This window comes from Prionailurus viverrinus, chromosome B1 (genome assembly GCF_022837055.1).
Source record: "Prionailurus viverrinus isolate Anna chromosome B1, UM_Priviv_1.0, whole genome shotgun sequence".
Taxonomy (NCBI): domain Eukaryota; kingdom Metazoa; phylum Chordata; class Mammalia; order Carnivora; family Felidae; genus Prionailurus; species Prionailurus viverrinus.
This window is the reverse complement of record NC_062564.1, coordinates 122,621,148-122,642,344: the sequence shown is the minus strand read 5'-3', so window position 1 is coordinate 122,642,344 and position 21,197 is coordinate 122,621,148. Positions and strand designations below refer to the sequence as shown.

The following is a 21,197-nucleotide window of genomic DNA, read 5'->3' as shown; positions in this document are numbered from 1 at the left end:
TGCGTTGACAGGGTGATCCATATAAATCACAAGCCTGGCCATGTCATCCCTCTGCTTGTAATCCTTTAATAACTTTCTAGTGCCTTCAGGACAAAATCCACACTTCTTAGCGTGGATATAGGACCCTTCGTGATTTTGACCCCTGCTCTCACCTTCTGCTTCTGAAACAATGTACTGGTTCATATCAAGTCAAGGTCTTTGTGTTTGATGTTTGCTTTGCCTAGACTGCCCTTCCACTCCTCTGCCCCCTTCTCCTGAGCAAGCCCCACTTAGATGTTACCTCCCCTGGGAGCAATTTGGAGGTGAAAGTGGGACCACATATCGAGCAATAAAAACACTTCTGCAGCCCACAAAGTGTTTGAAAGTAACAGTCTTGGTGGAAAGGTCAGCAAGAAAGTCATGCCTCTCCCACCACACACTGATTCATAGGGATTCAATGCTAGTGGCAAGAAGTTCAGAGAGCTATACAAAAAGAAAGAGCCATGCTGAGCCCATTCCACTCCGTTCCTTCCTGGCCTCTGGGCTGCCTCACAGAGATAATCAGATGGCAGAAAAACCCGAGGAGGGGCAGCCTCAAGTCACATGGGAAATAAAAGTCAGAAAACATAGCAGAAAAAGTGTAAGCTCGGGAACCAGGAAAACTGAATTCTGGCCACAATATCTTTAGATTTCAGTTTATTATTTCATTGTGAAAGAATTGGACTCTGTCCAAGGTTTGCATATTGTGCTTCACACAGCCCTAGGTGTTCCAGATGTTTCTCAAGGGCCACCTCAGGGGAATAAAAGGGGCAGAGAGGGGATGAATGTGATTCCCCAAGAACACTTCCATACCTGTCAGATATTCTATTCTTCTGCATAAGACTCCATCAACGCTGCTTAAAATGCATTGCAAGACCTTAAAAGAGACTAATGAACAGTAGGTATCCCATGAACCCACCTTTTCCCAGAGTTAAGGAAGACTTATTGACTGATGCTCCAGGGGTAGCTGGGCATTGCTTCTGGCTGCTTGCTCAGTCACCTCCCTGCTCCACCCCCTCAAACTGTGCTGCCTATTGTCCAAGGATCAGTTGGACTTTGTCCCCAGACCACTCAATGCCAGTTGTATGTGTTGGTGATATTCTTTTTTTTTAAGTTTATTTATTTATTTTGAGAGTGAGAGAGTGTGAGTGGGGGGAGGGGCAGAGAGAGCGGGAGAGAGAGAGAGAGAGAGAGAGAGAGAGAAAATCCCAAGCAAGTTCTGCATTGTTAGCATGGAGCCCAACATGGGGCTCCAGTTCACAAGCCCTGAGATCATGACCTGAGCTGGAATCAAGAGCTCGATGCTTAACCAACTGAGCCACATAGGTGCCCTGATTATATTCCTTTAATTACGTATTATATAAGCCAGTGAAATACAATGAAATGAGAGCCCTTTTTTCTACAAATACTAAGGAGAATGCTTTGGAAAGACTTAGTAAAAACAACTAACTAAGAATATTGCTGTGGAATTATGTATGGGGAAGTAAACTCTGTGGGGAAAGATTGTATAAATCTAAATGGAATCTACTTTCAGACTGTTCCACAAGGAGCTTGGAGTTCTAATTCCACTTTAAAGAAATCCAACCTAGAAATGGTACATTTCTAGAAATGGTACATGGTACATCAGAAAGGGGTTTCCTTAAAAGGGGCAACTCTATGACTCCAAACAGCATGTCCACCCTCAAATCAAGCCTTGGCCCTACATGAATCACTGGAAAATAGGCACCTGTGTTTTAAAATAAAATAAAATAAAATATGTAAATGTATATATACATATTATTTTTATGATTCCCCACTTTGAGACAAACCAGAAAATATTCTTTCTGTAAAACCAAGCAAGTGAACAAGCAAGCAGGCAAAGCCACAGCAACAGTCCAGGCTCTGAGTTTCTGTTGGCATTTTTTTTTTTTCAAACAGAGAAGTCACTTCTACTGAAGGAGACCCTGACTGGCCCTGCATTTGTGCAGCTGTCAGGCTCAATGGCCACTATAACACAGACAACATGGTCATTTCCAACTACAACAGGTGTCCCTGATTTTTAGTCTTTCTTAAATTTCAGCAGAGACTGCAATATGATCATGAAAAAAAAAAAAAGTTGGACCAGAAGAGGAAAGATAGTCAGGGGTGCAGAGTGAATGGTGTGAGCCGGAGACTCTCTCTCGAACTGGTCAGTACACTTGTAGTGCCAGAGAGCTGTGCTTGGCAAACCTACCATTGCAAAGATTTACTGATTCTACTGTCAGCTGAGATCAGTGGCTAAATGACTTGTCTCATTTTTGTTGGGTAGGGACAGGATGGTGATCATACAAAGCTGTCTGTGCCCAGTGACAGTAGCAAAATCAGCACTGTTAGGGGTCAACAGAAATGTGCCAACTAAGTGGGCATCGACCTAAAAAGTGTAATACAGTAGCCCAAAGAAGATGCGTTACATTCTTTGGTGGAAGGTGTAGCCATTCTGAAATCAGAGTGTGGATCCCTGGTGTGTAAAGCAGTTTGTGAAAGACTTAAGTATTTTATCAGGAGTCTCTAGTATCTGCAATTAAAGTATAACCTTTAGTAAACAAATGAAGAACCTGATGCCTTAAATTATAGATAAGGCATGATCCTTCAAAATGGCATCTTGTCACCTATAGAATTCTACCTGGGAAGTGGACTAGTTCTTAAAACCTTTAAAAAGCAAACGTCACCTACATCCTACCAGTGTCTGACCTCTTCAGCCCCTCTTCTCTCTGATAAGCCATTGTCTTAGTCCAGACATATTTTGTACATATTAAAATATATTTCCTTTTTATAGCACAGTCGAAATCACATCTTCTGTACTCTTCTGCCACTTGCTTTATGCGTCTTATTTTTAAAACTACCATAGGGTATAGTTCCATGTTGTTACTAAAGATTATTTAACTAGCTAGCTCAAGTCTTACTGTATAGAGGGAATAGGGGCACAATAGGAAAAATCCATTAAAACCATACAGAAGGATATATTTAAAAAAACAAAACAAAACGCTGACAATATGGGAGAAACAAGAGATAGTCTGAGGGGTAAGAAAGGGGCTGACATCTGAGGACAAGTAATTTATATCAAGAGCAGGAATAGGCCTACTCTGATGAGCCTTTCCATCTTCTGTGAAATTCAAGGCTCACCTCAAGCTCAATGAGAATCTCTTTAATTTCCCAGGAAGCAATCTGTAGAATAAAACTTGCGTAATGTTGGGAAATGTCCCCTAACTTTGCCATTATCCATAACCGATCTCTGTTACTTAATAGGATCTCAACTAAGGTACTAGTTATGTTGGAATCAGGGTTTTTCAAAGTCAGACTTTCTGGTAGAGTGGGAGTCAAGCCTTTATGAGGCCTGTTTATTCCCTTGGTTAATATTTTTCCTTTCATCCAGGACTGTACTTACTTTTTTTACAGGAAGCTGAATGAGCTTACCAGAATCTTTGAAATTAAAAGAGCCAACCACAGCACAGTTCTTCATGGGATAAAGAATTGTGGTCCCCAGTTTTCATCAACAGGAAGGAGTCACGGAGTTCCACAAGAGGGGCATTGGCTTTGGGGGTCAGACCATGCGCTTGGGTTCAAATCCAGAGTCTACTACATCCTAGCCATGTCATCTAGGCATGATTCGACTCTCCAAGCCTTTATTTACTCATATATAAGCTGAGGTATATTAATCCCTCCATAATATGGTTATTGGGAGAAGTAAATAAGATAATGTATGCTCTCATGGGCCAAGTCCTTATGTGCATTGCATCAGGCACTGTGCTAGATTTCCAGAAAATGACACATGCTAAGTATATGGCAGACAGTCATTAAAGACTTGTTGACTTGAACTCATTAAGCAATAGGGACACTCAAAAGGTAGACAAATAGGAGACTGTGACCGAAAGGTCTTTGTCACTGTCCTATGAGAGAGTAGATTAAGTCATTTTTTTCCACATATGCTCCCCAGAAGTTCTTTTCCAGAAACAGACATAGAGGGAAGAAACAGGGAAGATACATCTTGAGACTGAACAAAAAGTTATAAAAATGATGAATACAATATGTCCACTGCAGGGTGATTATTAATGAAAAAATTCTGTTGTGAAGGGCCATAGCTTAAACTCTGGTCCTGGTCAGTTCCAGGATACAGACACTGAGGGCAGTCTTGCATGGCTGACATTTTGAGGGAGATAATGCTCTGTTATGGGCAGGGGGGGAGTCCCATGCATTTTAAGGTGTTTGGCACCATGCCTGACCTCAGCGCGCTAAATGCCATTGGCACTCTCCACCAAGTTGTGACAACCAGAAATGTCTCCAGACATTGCCAAATGTCCTATATCCCACAGAATAGCTCCTGGTTGAGAATCACTGCTCTAGGGCCTATTTGACCAACGAACGTAAGAAAAAATGTATTCCCAAGGAACAGACCCAGCACCCAGGCTTAACCCAAGATGAACACCTCACTTGCTGGGACACTTCTGTGTGCAGATGTTTCTGTCATCCAGGTTAGCCCTCCAATCAGCTGTATGCTTGTGCCCAAAGGGGAAAAGGACTACAAAAACTGCAAGGATCTGTTTTCATTCAAGTCTCTCAGAAACATCGAGAAATATCATCCTTCCTCGTCATCTGTCCCTCTTGCTAACTCTATTTTGACTGTTCTCCTCCCTGATGTTCCTCCAATATACTGTATTAATCGTGTCTCTTACTCTATACTTTTGATCCTTTGACATCTTGGGGATTGCTAAATCTGGAAGGAATCCCTTCCCAGGGCTAGACAATTTCTAGAGATAGCAAACAACCTGCTGGTGGGTGTGACTTTCATATGCAAACCAACCCATCCAGAGCCCACACTACCACCCACCTCTTCTATGGGCTCTCACACTCAGGGCCACTATTTCCTGGCCTCAGTGACCCCCCAGAACCAGGTACCAGATAATTAGGGGACAGCCCCTTTGCCTCAGAGACCACTGAAATTATTCAGATTTGCCAATCCTAAACTGCATACGCTGCCTTGCCCGTTCCTTCCCACAGAAACCACAACAAAGGCTCTTGCCCATGTGTCTCCCACATTCCCTCAGCCTTCTGACTGACTGTGGTGCTTCCTCATGTGCCCCTTCCTCTTGGGACCTGTGGGTATAATAAATTATCTTTTCAATGGCAATTGCCCCCTCATCAGTTGGCCCCTCTGTACCTGAAAAGTAAAAAACAAAAAACAAAAAACAAAAAACAAAACACGTTTTAAAAGACATGCCTGGTATGCTGCCACCACAGATGGCACGTGTTGTTTCCAGCAGGGGTTCACTCAAGCCCCAGACATTTCTCCAAGCACGCCGGGTGTCCTCCTTCCACAGAGCACTTGCCTTTGCTGTTCCTTTTGCTGGACATGACCCTCACTTTCTTCAGAACCGCTTCACCCAGACCTCATGAACTCCTCCACCCTCCTGATCTTATCTCAAGCAGGAACTGCCTCGGAGACCTTCCCTGAGCCCCAGCCAAGGTCAAATCCATCTGCCATTGTTACCATAGCAATCTACTTGTTCTTCTTAGCACTTGACGTAGCTTGCATTTGATTCCCTGATTGTTTGATTAAGGTCTGGTGTCTTCCATTTTAGATTGAAGACACCAAGAGAACAGCAGCTGTGTCTTTCTTCTCACTATTGCATCCTTGGCACAATGTCTGGAACATGGTGTGTGCTCAATGTTTGTTAATTGAATGAATAGATGAATCCCTTGGGGACTCCTAGAAATGACACGAGTCATCTTTGAAGAGGGCCTAAAGCCCAGCAAAAAAAGTTGGAAGAGTCAGAAAAATATATTTGATTACCGTTAACATGGTTTCACTGTCCCCAGGTAGCTGGATCATAACACACAACATAGTGTAAATACAATATAGCACATACACATGATGGCATATTATGCAAACATTAAAAATGATGTTTGGGGGCACCTGGGTGGCTCAGTCAATCGGGCATTGGACTTCGGCTCAGGTCATGATCTCACAGTCCGTGAGTTCAAGCCCCATGTCGGGCTCTGTGCTGACAGCTCAGAGCCTGGAACCTGCTTTGGATTCTGTGTCTCCCTCTCTGCCCCTCCCCTGCTCATGCTCTCTCTCTGTCTCTCAAAAAATGAATAAACGTTAAAAAATTTCTTTTAAAATCATGTTTGCAACCTAATGTCTCATACATAGTCATGGAAAAAAACACCATGTAGTTATTCAAATTATATTGCAAGTTTAGGTTTGTTAACATGTAAAAATGATCCTGATATATATTATTCAGTTAAAACACAAAGCAGGTTGTAGAACAATTTATAAAGGTTGATAACATTTTGTTTAAAATTAGCATAGGGGCACCCAAGTGGCTCAGTCGGTTAAGCGTCCAACTTTGGCTCAGGTCATGATCTCACAGTTTGTAGGTTCAAGCCCCATGTCGGGCCCTGTGCTGACAGCTCAGAGCCTGGAGCCTGCTTTGGATTCTGTGTCTCCCTCTCTCTGCCCCTCCCCTGCTCACACACTCTCTGTCTCTCAAAAATAAATAAACATTAAAAAAAATTTTTAAGTAGTATAAAATTATAAATATATTCTGATGATATGTCAGGCACTGTGAGAAACATTTTACATTTATATGGAATTTCTTATAACAGCCCTATAAGGAAGATACTATTATCTCTATTTTAAAGATAAAGAAAAGGAAGCTTTTATAGGTAAAACTCTTGCCTATGGCTCTATATTAATATTATAACTATATTAATAACTAAGTTAATAGTGATTTTCTTGGGGCGCCTGGGTGGCGCAGTCGGTTAAGCGTCCGACTTCAGCCAGGTCACGATCTCGCGGTCCGTGAGTTCGAGCCCCGAGTCAGGCTCTGGGCTGATGGCTCAGAGCCTGGAGCCTGCTTCCGATTCTGTGTCTCCCTCTCTCTCTCTGCCCCTCCCCCGTTCATGCTCTCTCTCTGTCCCAAAAATAAATAAACGTTGAAAAAAAAAAATAAAAAAAAAAAAAAAAAGAAAAGAAAAAAAAAAAAAGAAAAAAAAAAGAAAAAAAAATAGTGATTTTCTTGAGTTAGGACTATTTATTTCCTCTTTTTTCTAAATTTTCTGCAATGAACATAGGTTAATTTTGCAATATAACATAATTAATTTAAAAGAATATGTAAATATTTTTAATGACAGAAAATGTTCTTTAAGCAACGTTCTCAGATAAGACAGTAAGATAAATTTTATATACAGTATAATTTTAATTATGTTTTCTAAAAAGCGGAAAGAATATAGTGAAAGGAAAAGGGTACAAATGTTACAAACGGTTTTTTCACTTTATTTAAGCACTTTGGCATTTCCTAGATTTCTTACAATGATCTTGTTACCATTATTAAGCAATTTGCCAAAGTTGCCTACTGTATATCGATTAGCACTGAGATACTTTAATTGTTGGCTAAACCCCCAAAAAGTTTCTGAGGCAATTTGAGCTCTTACCCCACGATGTCAGGTTATGCAGGGGATTTAATTTGTTTTTTCTATAGCAAAACTAATTTTTATTTCAAATTTAAGAACAGAAAAAGTCTTGGGGTGCCTGGGTGGCTCAGTTGGTTAAGCGTCTGACTTTAGCTCAGGTCATGAGCTTAGAGTTCGTGGGTTCGAGCTCCACATGGGGCTCCATGCTGATAGCTCAGAGCTTGGAGCCTGCTTCCGGATTCTGTGTCTCCCTCTGCCCCTCCTCCACTTGCACTCTGTTTCTCAAAGATTAAAAAAAAAAAAAAAGAATAGAAAATGTCTTGATGCCAATGCATTTCACTCCCCTTTCTTCCCCAGCCCACCCCTTCCTTCACACCTGCCCACACCCCCTTCCTAGGGATTAGCCACCAGTTTTACTGCATCTCAAAATATTAGGGAAAAGAAACATGTTAATATTTCAGAAATATTATCCTTCCTCACATCGCGGTACTGATACAATCAGACCCCAAACCAGACAAACCGGATTTACCCTTCTGAATGATTGACACATGGCCTTTTCCAGGTAGAGCTAAGTTAGTTGTAAAACCTCCGCCCTCCTGGGACTTAAAGTCAGCCAGGCTGACATGACTCCTCTTTCCTCAGGTTAAGGATTTATTGTCAAATGGAGATAGAATCCTCTTTACCTAGAAGGGTGGTCACATCAGGTCATCCTGGAGGGAACTGAGAGAGTACATTGAAGCCTAAGTTGGCAGCTGCTTTTGGCTATTAAGTAGTCTTTCTGCTCTGGAGCAGATGGCGTTGGTAGTGCCTTACAAGTCACCCTGGAAAGACACAAACACATCGGAAAGTCGGCTTTGACTTTCCTCATTAAATCTCTTTTGAGTTTATATATAAATATAAACGTGTGTATATATATACATATATAGTTGTGTTTGATAAATATATGACATCTACATATCACTAGCATTTATATAGTGTTTACTCTGCAGGCTCGTCTGTCAGTGTATTTTCAACGTGTACCTAAGCCAGTGCTTGGCACACACTGGGCACTCAATATCAATTTGTTATATTTGTGATAAATAAAAGGTAAGTGAATTCTAAAAGGTGAATATCCACAGATAACGTGCACATAACTAAGATGAATTCAAATGTATTCTGTCCATAAAATGACACATGGGCAGTCTTAAGGGGTAAGAATGTAACTTGTTGCCTTTCCCAAAGCTCCACAGTTGGAGCAGGGATCCGTCTGGAGTAGGGAATGCTGAGTTGTGCCATGCTCAGTGTGGAGTCGGGGTAGTTCCTTGCTTTGTCCGTGGATATACTAGGTACATACCAAAGCGGCCTTCTAGGTGGAGGCATGCCAGGGGACCCAGAGCCACTGCAGAGTCAGTCTCAAGCTCAGTGTATCTCCGGACTCAAAAGAGTCTCAGGTAGAACCACGTTCCCTAGATACCCAGAGCCAGCCAGAGGCATATACACACAAGCAGCAGGTCCTTACGGTGGCTCCAGAGTGTTAAGAGTCTTCTGAATTTGGTTTTGGGGTCAGCCAAGAATCCAATCACAAACATAGATCTTATAATGACTTTGGGAATTTGGAACTCCGTGCCTGGTGACATTCTCTGTTTCCATTATCGTCGTCATGATCATTAACTTTGCAATTACATTTATTTGAACACCTACACGCTAGGCACTCTGCCAAGTACTTTGTTTCTAATTGTTATAACCTCTCTAGAAGGTATTATTATCTACATGTTACAAAAGAGAAAATGAGCCCCAGAGAGGCTAAATAACTTTCGTAAGGCTCACAGCTAGGAAAAGGCTTGCCTTCTCAGTTCAAAATCCATTAATGACTCCTCATTTCCTAAAGTCGCTATTTGTCTCTGTATTTCAAAGAACACTGGGGGTGCCACAGAGGAGCCCCAGGAGCCATGCCAACGGCAAGATCATGTGGCAGGTTCCAGGGTTCCTCCCTGCAGCGTATATTTTGATGATTCTCTGATTTCATCTATTTTCAATACCAGTCATCCGTGTAAGATTTAATTTGATTTCTTGAGGGCTCTGCTGACATTTGAAAAAAATAACAGAAAGAAAGGAAGGGATTGAAGTAGGGAAAGAGGGATAAAAGGATAAAAAAGCCATTGACCTAAAGAAGAAAATCTAAACTTCTTAATTTTGGCATTTCTGGACTTGCAGAAACTGAGACATCATTCCTCCTGTGACAGCAATCCCTGTTCTTGAACACTTCTTCTCCCATCATACTGACCAAATGTTGTTTCTGGAACTCTCCTCTTGTCTATTTGCGTCTGTGTCTCTCTTCTTCAGTCTCCCAAGCTTCTGCTGTTTCTTTCTGCCCTCCATTTCCAGCTGCCCCACAGCTTCTGTCCCCTGAAGACTTCACTACTCCCCCTGCCTGGAAGTTATTCAAAAGGGCAGAGGGGTGGGAGGTGGGAGGTGGGGGTGGGGAGAAGGTGCCACTGGCATCTGGTGGGTAAGGCCAGAGATGCTGCTAAACATTCTATAATTCACAGGACAAGTCAAATTGTCAGTGGTGCCAAGGGAGGGAAACCCTCCAACAAGACACAGAAACTAAATAACAAAAACGGAAAAGAAAAAAGTAAAACCATCTTACTCTCAATGTGATTATTAACGTAGAAATTCCTAAAGAATCTATAAAACACTATGAGGACTAGTAAGGAATTTATAAAGGTCATAGTATATAAGGTCAATATACCAAAAAGTTAATTTTATTTGTATGTACTTGCAGAAAACACTTAGAAAGTATTTTTAAACATAGCGACACATCCATAAAATATTTCAGAATAAATGTAATAAAAGATGCACAAGGGATGTGTGGCTGGCATAGTCGGTTAAGCATCTGACTCTGGATTTCGGCTCAGGTCATGATCACATGGTTTGTGGGATGGAGCTCTGTGCTGGGGATTCTTTCTCTCTCTCTCTTTCTCTCTGTCTCTCTTCCCCTCTCTCTGCCCATCCCCTGCTCTCTCTCTCTCTCTCTCTCAAAAATTAAATAAATAAATAAATAAATAAACATTTTTTAAGAAGACATGCAAGACCTCTACACTGAAAACTATAAACATTGCTGAAAGAGATAAAAAAAAATCTAAATAAATGGAGAGATTTAGAATTTTCATGGATCAACTGACACAATATTGTTAAGATAGCAATTCACCCTAAATTAATCTACACATTAAATGTAATCACAGTTAAAACATTAAGTTTTTTTGTAGAAATTGACCCTACTATGAATCCAACATGATTCCACAAACATTTGGAGGACCCGCGAATTTTTAAGGTGATTTTAAGACCTATTTTAAAGCTACACTAATCAAGATAATGTGGAATTATCAGAAGTATAGACAAATAAATTGATGGAACAGATTAGAAAGTTGGGAAATAGACTCATACATACAGAACTTTTCTACAAAGGTTTCAAGATAATTCAGTAGGAAAGAAAAGTCCTTTAAACAAATGGAACTAGAAAAACTATAATAAATATATGGGGAAAAAATGAACCTCAACCTGTACCTCAAGGTTTACATAAAAATTAATTCAAGATGGGTCATAAACTTCAATGTAAAATCTAAAACCATAAAGCTTCCAGAAGGAAATGTAAGAGATGTTTCGAAATTTGGAAGGCAGAGAATTATTAGAGATAATCCAAAAAGCATTAATTATATAAGAAAAACAGATGAAGTTGAATTTCATCAAATTGAAAACTTCTACTCATTTGAAGACACTGCTAAGAAAATAAACCATAGACTAGGAGAAAATACTCATATATACATCTGACAAAGACTTATATCCAGACTATATACACTAAAAAGAAAAAAAGCAACCCAATTAAAAAATGGGCAAAGTATTTGCATTGACAATTCACATCCCCAAATGAGCATTAATCCATAGGGGAAATCAGCACACATAAAAATGACTGTTTATACTCCTTACTTTCTTCCTGCTTGTGGAAGTCTCACAACTTCACTATCAAAAGAAGATGGGCTAGCCTACTTACAAGTCTAAGATATGAATCCTCTAGGCTTAGATGTTGTTGTTCCAAGTGAAGAGAAAGACAAATTTGAAAATTCTATTCTCATGCAGTAGTCTTGACTTCTGGTAAACTATGATGATTAAGCACAAATATGTATCTCTACACCTTTCCTTCCAAATTCATTAAAACAACAATGAAAGGATAAACATGTTCTAAAACCACAATAAAAGAAAAGAGAATAGGTGACAGGAGATGAAGAAAGTCAACAAATTCTTGGCAGCTAAAAAAGATGGTGGATGGGTGGTAACTGGCTTAGGCAGAATAGAGAAAGCTGAAATGTTAAGTGTCTAAGACACACAGGGAGATTCTGGAAAGAAGCAAACCATTTCATTTAGCAGAACCATGGATAGTCTCAGGAATTGTATTCAACCAGTTACTTTGGAAGGTGAAACAGAAATGAGAAAAGAAATAGGAAAAGTTATGGATAAGGAGCCTGTCACCTCCCAGGTAGCTCCCATGTTCCTTCAGAGCCTGGTGAGTACTGCTGTTCACCCTAGCAAGGGCTGGGATGGGTATTCTCCAGAGAAGTTGCATCAGAGTTTATGGACTCAACTAGATCAGGTACTGCTTGGATAGAAGATATTGTAGATGATACCTGCATTAAAATCAACCAGGACATAAATTTAAGATGTGTTAAAAGACAGAAGATTGTATATTTTTTTTGAAGTTTAATGCCCTTTTGTATTTCTTTTTACTGAATATAACCTTTGAACTACTGTGCACCAGGCATTGTTTATGGCCAATGATACAATTCAATTTCAAGCTTTTAAGCAAAATTTGGAATCTTAGAAAATTTGTATGTACAAAGAGGCAGTTTCCAAATACTTAAAGACTTTTTTATTAGATAGGTGATGCAATAACCAAGTATTTATTTAATACTGTATAACAAGAAAGTGCCAATATTTGGAAGATCTGCAAATGTCTGTGAACCAATCTTTTCCCAATGACCAATGCACCATGTTATAAAATTATGAATGGGTAAAAGATCCACTTAAAAATCCAAGATAGAAAATTCTATTGTAATGTAACAGAATAAGAAGACTTCGTTGATAGAATTTCAGTTTCCACATTGCAGCTAATCTTTAGAAAACTGCAACTATATCAAGATATAATATAATATCACAATTATATGAAAATGCTATTAAAGTACTTTTTCCTTTCCAGCTACTATTTTTGTCAGACCAGACTTTGTTCGTGTACTTGAAACAAAACAACATAAAGCAATTGTTTGAATGAAGAAGCAGATATGAAAATCTAACTATCTCCTAGTAAGCCAGACATTTAAAAATTTTTCCAAAAGTAAAAAACAATGCCACTTTTTTGTTTGGAAAACAATTATATTTTCATTAAATAAGTTATTTATGTGTTTATTATTGTTATGAATAAATTAATGAAATATTTCAAAATTTCTCAGTTTAGATTTTTCATACTACATAAAAATATCAATAAATAGAACCCACAAAATCAAAAGCTCTTTGAGGTCCTCAATAATTTTGAAGACACAAGGGATCCTGAAACCAAAAAGTTTGAGAAATGTTTCTCTAGGAAATCTCTTATATATCTTAGAAGTGATCTAAGTATTAATCATGTACCAGTAACAGGATGCAATGAGGAAAGTACGGCATGAATTCAAGGATATATACATCTTAGCATATATAGATAGAATTATAGGTACATTCTAATTATATATACTGTATATTTAATTATACACTATATAGTCTGAATAAATAGGATTATTAATCAATTATCAATAAATAGAATCATTCAGGGCCACAGACAGGGAGAGAGTCCCAAGCATGCTCCGTGCTGTCAGCTCGATCCCACAAAATGTGAGACCATGACCTGAGCTGAAACCAAGAGTCAGATGCTCAAGTGATTGAGCCACCCAGGCGCTCCAACAGGTAATCGATAATTTTTAAAACACCCTATGGAGGCCAGATTCATGTGTTTTGTGGGCAAGAAAGCCACTTTTAAAATAGAGACTGTGGGCTTTTCCCAATATTAATCTTAGGGGTAATTGATACTTTAGGTTTGTCAGTTACTAAGTCTTCTTTTCCCTTAGTGGAAACCATATCTGCTGCATTTATAGTCAGTGTAAAATAGTTTTGCTGTTGTAAAACGGGCATAGGATTCCAGAAAGGGACACCTCAGAGTTTCCTCAGAGGTGAGTCACCCAGCAGAACCTGGAGCCATGAGTGGAACTGTCTATATGAGTTTTATTACTCATTAAAAGCTTCTCTGTTCCAAAGATGAGCTAAGAACTTAGTGGGAGACCTAGATGAGAGTGGATACTTTTCAAAAGAAGAGACAGAGATTCTGTTTCTCATGGTTGGAAGTAACTGGTAGAGAATTGAAATGGGGATAGGTGGCGTGTGTCATCAAAGACAGATAAATAATGAGATTAGGATCCAATGCCAACTAAGCTTATGTTGAGGTTCAAATGAACCTTAGCATCTCACTAGGTAGTGAATATGTATCGAAAACTTCATAAAAGTTGGAGATAAACGGGTGATGGCTTAAGGCTGGATATCTAGGGCCCCAATGTCATAGAGCCCTTCCTGAAAGGGGCTGATAAAATACTGATGGCCTAAGACGGAAAACCTGAGGATACACAGACACGCTGAGAAATGTCTTCCTCCCCAGGGACCAGTGATAAGGACAGCACTAAGAACACAGTGACCAGGCAGCCCAGGACCCAGCCTTGGAGATGACATTTTGAATCTACTTTTGGTGAGGCTGTTACCATATTTTTAACCGTGCTAATCCAAGTCTTTTTAATTTAGTCTAGCATACACAGAGTGGGATCAATAACAAGGAAGGGTATCTAGGGTAGGGTATCTAGTTAAGATATATGTGATTAGGTTTAGGAAAATTAGATGAAGAAATCTATGCTTTCTGTGTGAGCCAATTCTATGATGGAGTCAAAGACTAACCCTGCCTCAGGCGAACTAAGAGATGAAGTCATTTTCCTAACTTGGTGACAGTGAGGATGGGGTGAAGGGTGCAACATGGGGATAAAGATGCTGTGTGTGGATGTCAAGGGCCATCCTAGCTCAGGATGCTAGAAAAAGACGGTGGTACAGCAAAATGAAAGGTGAAATACAGGAGGGAAAGCATTAGGACAGCTTGAGAATTTCTAACCTCATCCAATCGGGAACTTTCTCTTGTAGATGTGTTACTATGCTTGATATGGTCCTTCAGCAGCCGGAAGGCAGTTAAAGCTCTCAGAGGTTATCAGTGGATACTTTTACCATCACTTAGCAACAATACAGGAAATTTATTTAAGTGACTGCTTTGTGAACACAGCAGCAGTCCACAATGCTTTGCTTCTTAACCCCACAGCAAGGCTCAGTAAAGATGCTCAGTGTGAATACAATTTATCACAGAAATCTTGAAACACTACATGTCTTGTACAGAATGGGAACAGCAAGCCCTTCTTAACTGCCCAGACCTGCTAGGGCCTCTTCTCAGCCCTTGATCCTGAAGAAATCATTTCTCCTGGGCTAGTTTTCTGAGCTCAATCTCTGGATTTTGACTTTTGAGAATGAAACTCCCTTTTTCCCAACTTCCAGTCATTCCCTATCCCCTTTCTTATTTTCTACCCCTACACAGCAACTTTCCAACACACACATGCTCTTTACTTGCCCCATGCTTCTGGTTGAGTGTTTGATCCAACTTGATTCTTGTAGCAGACTGCCTCAGCCCAGTCTGTTCCTAGACCTGCTTTATCTGGGTCAGTCTTGAATAAACTCGCAATGCCAGTCGCTTTCAGAAATGAGTTGCTGATGACTGTTGTTTGTATTTACTATATGCCCTAGCATGTATATTCAGCACCACAGAAAGACATGAAGGGGATGTCTACCCCACACTGGATCGTCTTATGCCTGGTCACAGAGGATCTCTAGGCTGATGAAATTGCTTTCCTTCAAGTTCAAGTAGAACTTGGAATAAGCAAATTGCATCCAAGAAATATGAATTTGTAACGAGACTGTCAGTTATCTCACTGTGAGAAACACTACTGGCTGGAACATTATATTTCCCACTAGAACAGCAATCTGAAAAAATGATCAATGATGTGTTTAGTGTATACAGCCCGAATTTGGCTTGTAAGGGATATTCTGTGAGATTTAGACAAAACCTAGTGGCTTTTCTTGCTTCTAGAACTCTTTTTAGTAATCAGGATGAGTCCAAATGCTACAAACTAGCAGTTCTTACCTCCATAGACTACGGAGATCAGATCTTAAAAGGACTGCTTTCCAGCCTAGTGATTTTCTCTTTGAGTCTAGCGATCTTTGTTATTGAAATTATGTCTCTCTGAGCATTTTATCTATCAGTATATCTACCGTAAAGTAATTTGGGGGTTTAGACATAACAATTTTGCTTTGGAAATCAGACTACCTATACAAGATACATAATCCTGCAATGCCTGAAAAGTAGATGGGGCTCAGTAAATATGAAAAATGAATGATAAATACATGAGTATAAGTAATTCAAAATTAACTAAAAACCTTTGAAGAACTTCATGAAAAAAATGGACTCAAAAGTGGCCATTCCTTGTTTCAAATTCTCTTGAGAAGAAAGTGGTTTTATAGAACTAGTAGCGAATAACAATTTATAAATCATTCACTGAAATGCTTCACGTGCAATGGACTGCTCATGAAGGTGGGAGAATACCATATCATTCACTTGGAATCTAAATTTGCAAGACTTTCTGTTCAGTAAAGCCCAGTAGTAACAACACGGCAGGAATAAAAACCTGCCAATGCAAATCGAGCACATACTCAAAGCTTCTCTTTCCTCCAGTTATAAAAGGGGGAAAGAGCTCTTGGGAAGAAGAAAAGTAAAGAAGAATATGTAGGGTGGTTTGCCATGCATGCTTCACACATTCAAGTATATCTGCTCAGTAAGGACCAGATGTCATTCTCAGGCATAACCCTCAGCCAGTTTTGTTCATGTACACTCTGCCTGAAGCCATAATCAGACTCTCTTGGAATGAATGAATGATCTTTTATACAGCAGTTATCATGCTTTGTACCAGGCGATGGTGTTACCACGAGCACAGCTAATTGGCTAAGGGCAGGTCTTTGAGCCAAAGGCAGTCATTTATCATCTGGCCAGCAGCTTATGAGTTGGTTGTATCCATAACAATGCATAGTAAGGACGTTCCCTGGGCACCCAATGCATACTGCAGTCAGATGCTGTCTCTCTCCAGGGAGTTTAACTCAAAGACAGACATAGCTGGTGGAAAATAAGAGGACCTGACGGGCACAGAAATAAGGCAGTAAATGGAAGCCTGTGACTGCAAGGGTACAGAGGCGGTTTTCACTGGTAGCAGGAAGTGAAAGCAGTGGAGGCAAAGTGCTGAGTCACCAAAATGGTGGAACACTGGAGTAGAGAGTGAATGATATGTCTTGTCAATGGAATGTGAAGATAAAAGCTAATCAAATGAGAGCAAGAAAGGGGCACCTGGGTGGCTCAGTCTGTTAAGTGTCCGACTTCGGCTCAGGTCATGATCTCACGGTTTGCGGGTTCAAGCCCCACATCGAGCTCTGTGCTGACAGCTCAGAGCCTGGACCCTACTTTGGATTCTGTGTCTCCCTCTTGCTCTGTTCCTCTTCCACTCATGCTCTGTCTCTCTCTCTCTCTCTCTTTCTCTCTCTCTCTCTTTCTCTCTCTCTCTCTCAAAAATAAGTAAACATTAAAAAAAATTTTAAAAAATGAGAGCAAGAAAGACTATCTATTCTGATACTGTTATAGCAAGGGAGCCTGCCATTGTCGCTTGCATTTTGACAGAGACTCAAAGGTAGGCAGAGGATTGGGGAAATTTTATAGTAGAAGAAGGAGAAGACATCTGGTGTGCCCTAAATAAGGCTGTTGGCAAGGGGAAACTGTAGGTGGGCTAACTGGAAGCAGGACATCCTGAGTGATTGGTTAGGGGGGCATATTTGGCTTTCTCTGATTGGTCCCAAGTTGGAAGCAGGGGCAACAATTAGGGCAACCATCAGTTATTAATCAAGTCCTGGACATTTGGGGCTGATTGTTTCAGAAGTTATCGTTTAGCTTCCTGGGTTGCCACTAGAAATAGCGACCTGGCATCCTGCAAGTGGGACATGGAAGGTTGCTCATTGCAGACAAGGGGCTGGCTTCCTGGGCAGGTTGCTGCAGATCGCGGGTCAAAGGTCTGCTTATATATATGGTCTAGCCATTGCCCATTGGTATGTTCAGTCTCTACAGAGTCTGGCTGTTGTATCTGAGCTGGGAATCCAGTTCTCCATAGGGCCTGACTCTGCACTTGTTGAGATTGTTTCCTATATTTTCTGCTTTAAAACTGTTTCTGTTTTTGGGGTGCTTGGGTGGCTCAGCCAGTTAGGTGTCCAACTCCAGCTCAGGTCATGATCTCACAGTTCATGAGTTTAAGCCCCACGTCAGGCTCTGTGCTGACAGCTCAGAGACTAGACCCTGCTTCAGATTCTGTGTTTTTCTTTCTCTCTGCTCCTCTCCTGCTCGCACTCTGTCTCTTTCTCAAAAATAATAAATAAAACATAAAAAAAAATTAAAAAAAATTGTTTCTGTTTGTTTTTAAAACTAGGATTCTCTGAGGTTTAACACAAAACTCTCATATCCTGGGAAGGGCCTCAGTTCCAGGGCAAATCGGGATGGTCGGTTGCCCTACCTATTAATATCCTTTTAATAGCCCTAATTAACTGAGTGAACAAGCAAAGCATCAATGGCTTTTAACATCCCATCCTGTTCAGTGTTCTCTATCCCTTGAAATATAAAACAGCCTAACTAACACAAGGCAAAATGACATCCTCAGTTTTAATAAGCGGAGTAGTGAAAATACATTTGTTTCCTGTCATTTGCATATGAGTGCAATAGAGCGCTGCATTGGGAATCAGGCGGCCTGTCTTTGCTGCCAGCCAGCTCTGTGACCTTGCATAAATTGCAGAAAAGCATAATGGTAATGTGTGCACTTTCTGGAGACAGTGTATGGACTTGGTTTTAACAACTCATTCTCTATAGCTGTGGGAACGTCGCTTTCTTTGGAACCCAAAGTTTTCTCATTTGTAAATTGCAATTCCAGTAATCTAGCTTTGGGGATCATTGTCTATGAAAGAAGTATATGAAGTAATGTATCTAAAACAGTTATCCCATTGCCTGGCATGTAAAATACCTCAATAAATTTATACATTTAGCAAATATATTTTTCTTGCTAAGACCTCCTGTCATGGGCTGAGTCGTGCCCTGCAAACTCCACCAATGCCTTTCCCGCACCCCCCCACCCCCACCAATTCAAATGCTGAAGTCCTGATACTCCATACCTCAGAATAAGACTGTATTTGAAAATAGGGTCTTTGAAGGGGCGATTAAGTTAAAATGAGGGCATGGGATGGGGCCTCATTCAGTATGACCGGTGTCCTTGTGAGTAGAGATCAGGACACATGCAAGTACAGATGAAAGATGAGGTGAAGACACAGGAGGAAGGTGGCCATCTACAAGCCAAGAAAAGAGGCCTCAGAAGACACCAGCCCAGCCCACACCTTGATCCTGGCCTTCTAGCCTCCAGGATCATGGGCAGATTCCTGTGGTTTAAGCACCCTGGTCTGGGTACAGTTGTGAATCTTCAGGTGCTTCTGAGCCCTAGCGCACTAATGACCACATACTGGGGACCCTTACCCAGGAATCTGCTGCAGGGGCCAGGGGAGGCCATTGTCTTGAATCTGGCATCGTGACAGCTTAGCTTTTGATGAAGTACCCAATTAAGGGAGGGCAGGATATTTCAGTGACTGCAGTTAAAAGGTCAAGGCTGCAACTTCAAGCCATTATGCTTTGAGTTCCTTTTTGCTCTTAATCTGTTTGATAATAGGCATGGGTTATCTGCAAATGCTTGACTGGCTTTGAGAGAAACTAAAGTTGTCTCATTTCCTACATCCCAGAGAAGACTGTGAGCTACTCTCACTGGAGAACCAACTATCAGCATGGTTTGGGCATAAATTTTCTCCAAGAAGACAGGAACAGTGCAAGGGAGAAACAAATAATGAAATGAAATGAAATGAAATGAAATGAAATGAAATGAAATGAAATGAAATGAAAGAGGCAATCTTGCCATGCTGAGTGGGGACCACAAAGTAACACCACAGCAAATATGCTGTAAAAATAGTAAGCATATCCTCTCAAGAAAACAACATGATAATTTCCGATCCTTTCATGTAGAACATGCAAAAGAGCTTTGAAGGAAACACACACACACACACACACACACACACACACACACAATACCTGAGATATCCAAGCTAATAGAGGTTTAAAAAAAAAAAAAACAGCAGCATAGAGTATCTAATAAGGAAGAAAATATCTAGGGTACGGAGTGCCAAAGTCCCTCATCAATGTCATCATTTGAAGCCCTGGTTTGGTCAGTCATCTGCAACCAGCCCACATGCTTTGATTGACTGAAATTTGGATATTTGGGTTTCCTGTATCATCAACCTCCACGTGACTTCTGAACTCAATTGTCTTCTGGCCCCCTGATGTCAGCTGGGGAAAAGGACAGAGTGAAGGTTGGAGGGGGCACGAACTGCTTCTCAGACTGTCAGAGAAGCGGCTGTTTCCTCTGAACAGGGACTGAATTTCAAGAATTTTGTCGCAATGCTTTTTACCTCTTCTCCATCTTTGCAAATTTGGATTCTAGAAACATCTGTATGTATTTTTGCATCACTGTGAAAAATAGCTACAACTTTGATTTAATTTTAAAGTATCTTTTTGAGTATTTTGAAACCATTTAGATGGTACTATGATCTGAGAATCCTTAGTTTGGAGGATGCATTGTTCTCCAAGGAGCCAAATGGCACCTTCCAACCAACAATTTTAAAATTATGAGAAGCTCGCTGGTGGCTCTGAACTCTCACCTTTGCTTTCTATCAAATGAAAAGGATGGTCAGAAGAAAAGAGACATTATTTCTTTAGTCTTTGCAAAGTTTGCTCAGTCTATAAAATCTCTACTAGACTTTTTCCCGTTTCCAAGGACTGTGGCTCTGTAGTGCTTACTGACTATAACTTAAACAGGTTTCATAACTTTCTGCAAAGGCATGGTTTTAATTCAATTTCAAGCTTCTACCCTCTTAAATGATGACTTCTCTCATGCTTGCTTAATTTTTTTCTTGCCTTGTGCCACTGTAATTATTTTAATATAAATCAAATGCAAGAGGATAGAATTTTCAACCATATCCTTCTACTTGATAAAGTCCTACTCTACACGGAACTCAACTCAGATCCCTCTAACAACCTTTAAGAATCTTCTCCAGATGGATAGACCCAGTCCTACCCTTCCTAAGCGTCCTACAGCATCATGTATGCCCATCTAGAATATCACCACATCAGAAATGTCCTCCAACACCGGATTTTACACTCCTTGAGGAGAGAAGCAGTACATGATTTTTCTCTGTATCCCCAGGGCCTGTATATACAATCCCCGGAATACAGTCAATGCTCCACTAATCCTTGTTGAATTGACTCATTAAGGCTCTATTGAGATCAAAGACACCATCAGATACCTCTGTTTTATGAAAACTTGCTCATGATCAAGGTACTAAAAAATAAAGACTATCCCAAGATGATGTTTATACATGATATTCCATCTTTGGGACGATTTTCCATAAGGTTACCAAAACAGTCTCACATCTGT

The 21,197-nt window shown here is 40.4% G+C and overlaps 1 protein-coding gene across 3 annotated transcripts in view; it reads right to left on the bottom strand.

Moving 5' to 3' along the window:
• Nucleotides 1–9,002, bottom strand: part of CB1H4orf54 (chromosome B1 C4orf54 homolog) — a 46,001-nt gene extending 36,999 nt beyond the window's left edge. For 2 of the 3 annotated variants that reach the window (XM_047856639.1, XM_047856640.1), the window contains exons 1-2: nt 8,783–9,002; nt 8,133–8,270 (exon numbers count right to left, since the gene is read on the bottom strand). The gene's annotated coding sequence lies outside the window, so the exon portion shown is untranslated. The remainder of the gene's footprint in view (nt 1–8,132; nt 8,271–8,782) is intronic. The other variant, XM_047856641.1, reaches the window with a different exon arrangement.
• Nucleotides 9,003–21,197: the final 12,195 nt, after the last annotated feature.